The following is a 3,493-nucleotide window of genomic DNA, read 5'->3' on the forward strand; positions in this document are numbered from 1 at the left end:
TTGATGACAAGCATTAAGTATTCATAGAAAGGAAGAACGAAAAAAAGAAAGAATGAAAGTAAAGGCTAGGTAGATGAATGAACAAATAAACGCACATATATAGGCAGGAGTGGCTGTGTGGTAAGTGGCTTGCTTACCAACCACATGGTTCCGGGTTCAGTCCCACTGCGTGACACCTTGGGCAAGTGTCTTCTAGGATAGCCTCGGGCTGCCCAAAACTTTGTGAGTGGATTTGGGAGACGGAAACTGAAAGAAGCCCGTCGTATATATATATATAAATATATATATATATATGTTTGTGTCTGTGCTTGTCTCCCACCATCGCTTGACAACCGATGTTGTTGTGTTTACGTCCCCATAACATAGTAGTTCGGCAAAAGATACTGATAGAATAAGTACTAGGTTTACAAAGAATAAATCCTGGGGGCGATTTGTTCGACTAAATGCAGTGCTCCAGCATGGCCGCAGTCAAATGACTGAAACAAGTAAAAAATTAAAGAGTATATAAATAAACATTTGATACCATCAACGTCAGAATACCATCGATGACTATGATGATGATGATAATGCTGCTCCTTCAGCTGATGGTGATGATGATGATGATGACGCAACGACAATGACGATGATCTTAATGACTGCGACGATGACAATATACACTAACAAGGCGGCGAGCTGGCAGAAACGTTAGCAAGCCGGGCGAAATGCTTAGCGGTATTTCATCTGTCTTCAGGTTCTGAGTTCAAATTCCGCCGAGGTCGATTTTGCCTTTCATCCTTTCGGGGTTGATAAATTAAGTACCAGTTACGCACTAGGGTCGATGTAATCAACTTAATCCTTTTTTTCTGTCCTTGTTTGTCCACTCTGTATGTAGCCCCTTGTGGGCAATAAAGAAAGAAGAAACGTTAGCAAGGCAGGCGAAATGCTTGGCTGTATTTCGTCTGTCTTTACGTTCTGAATTCAAATTCCGCCGAGGTCGACTTTGCTGTCATTCTTTCGGGGTCGATAAATTATGTACCAGTTGCGTACTGGGTCGATCTAATCGACTGACCCTCCTCCCACAAAATTTCGGGCCTTGAGCCTTGAGTAGAAAAGAATATAGACTCACTTGATTCCATTATGCCACAATGGAAGTTTGCACGCATGGCTTAAATGTTATAGACACACTGGAGTTAGAAAAACAAACCAGTTACATATATCTACACACACACACACACATGAACACGCATATGTACTAAATCACAAACTTATGCATACACAAGAGCACAGCAACACGCAAACGATTAAGAAAGTCATATTATCATATAATATAATATGATATCAAAAAGAGAAAGAATGAATCATTATCTAATACTGTATCTGGCCCTCTTTGCCGCCCAATCACTCACCTCAGTCCTTCAAACGTAGCAGACCATGACCTAGCAAATCTTGCCTTTCACGTTCATACCGTACCTGTTCACCCCGGCATGTCACTCTCGTCTCCAGGTATATTGTTTCATTTGGGGGTGATATCTCATTATAGACATTGGCCGACATTGGCCGTGAGTGTTAGCGTATGAGTACGTGTGTGCATATATTTATATACATATATATATATATATATATATATGTGTGTGTGTGTATGTAACGTATATATATGTGTGTGTAAGCGCGTGCGTGTGTATGTGTGAGTGAGTGTATATGTGTGAAATGCGTGGGCTTTCTGTCTGTGTGTGCATGCGCGGGGCGTATGCATTGTATTACTGTACTCTGGGAGTGGCATTTCGCCAATAAAAACACGTGCATTGATTGTGGTTTAATATGCTTATAAATAAATAAATTTATAAATAAAGCAATTAATTAATCAAATAATTGATTTGTTAATGTCTTTCACCACCCTACACTACATCACACAATGGCTGTCTTCTTTTCTGTCTCTGTATGTAAATATGTATGTACTTGTATATGCCTGTTGTGTTATTGTGTGTATGTGTGTTATGAGTGTGATGTGCATGTGTGTGTGTGTATATATACTGTGGCATTAGAGTGATGTGTGAGTTTATTGTGATGAAAGTAATTTAAAGAAAATCTACGTAATCTCCAATTAAATCTCGTACCCATTAATAAAAAATATTTCTTTGTACCGATGCTAACTGTAGAATTTGCAAATCTATGCCGATGAAATCTAGATATAAATTGCAAAATCAGGAACGTAGTATACAGCATGAGGGGCGTGTGGCATCACTACACCTTAGATGAAAAGAACAGCTCGTAGATGTGATGAAAGAACCGATAACATTGAGTGGGTATAATGTAAACATATCAGCAGCTATACTTTACAAACATGCATTAGACAAGCATGAAGAATCGATAAATACTATCGAGAAGTGCTATCCGCATGCTCATTCGATCCAACAGTCAGGTAAGTTAGCGAAGCAGTATCCATACAAAAAGTTGGCTGCTCTTTCAAACAAGAGTAAGCTTGCAAGAAGCCTTACTAATCGTCATACCTTATAACAAATTAAACTCAGAAGCAGTGGCGGCTCGTAGATAAAATTAGTGGGGTTGCTGCTTCAGAAAATTGTCAGCCGTTGTTTTAATATTGTGTAAAAGAAAACAAACATATAAAAAGAAAATTTATACATAAACTTGATCGGTTCGCGTTTTAGCCACTGCCGGGTAGTGTGTTTAATTTAGCGTGTTTAATTTATCACATTCAAGAATATAAACACGTTTTTAAGCACAATACACGCGGAGTCAAAAAGAAACACTACCTTCCACCGGAACACCGGGGTAGGCACTGTCGTTCACGCAGGGCTCTAGCCCCTTCGGACATGTCCTTTCTTTTTTTTTTAGACAGTAAAGTAAGTTGTATTTAGAATGCGAAACAGATGCTATTTCTCGCTTGTCGAACAGCTGCGTGGATTGAATCCAATTCTTGTTTGCTCATATTACTGTTTTTAATGCATCGTTTGTTCGATCCAAAGACAGCTCTGATCAAACAGACCCATGGTTAGAGACGTTCAATCCATAACAATTCTGATTTTTCTTTTTTCCAGACATTTTATACTATGGCTTGCATTATCCAAAATGTCTTTTTCAGAAGAAAATGGCGTAATGATTTAGACAATTTATATAACTTTATTATAAAATAAATGTCCAACGCACTCCTTCTTGTTGACTCCAATGTTTTCAATTATATATATATTTCATGTTGCTCTGCGATCATTCCATCATCTGATATGTGGCACATGGTGCAGCTGTACAGATAATATCGACTTGGTATAAGGAGTGAACACGAACATTCGATCACTATAAACAAATCATCTGTGTGGTTGTTCAGCAAAAAATTGCCGAACCCTCATACATCGTTTAATGACGGGAGAGTCCATGATGATATGCATACATATGCATATATTTACACACACACACACGCGCGCGCGCACATACACACACATACACACACTCGCGCACATATATATATATACACAACAATTTGGCAATAATTGCTATGGCA

Source organism: Octopus bimaculoides, chromosome 3 (assembly GCF_001194135.2).
Source record: "Octopus bimaculoides isolate UCB-OBI-ISO-001 chromosome 3, ASM119413v2, whole genome shotgun sequence".
Lineage (NCBI taxonomy): Eukaryota > Metazoa > Mollusca > Cephalopoda > Octopoda > Octopodidae > Octopus > Octopus bimaculoides.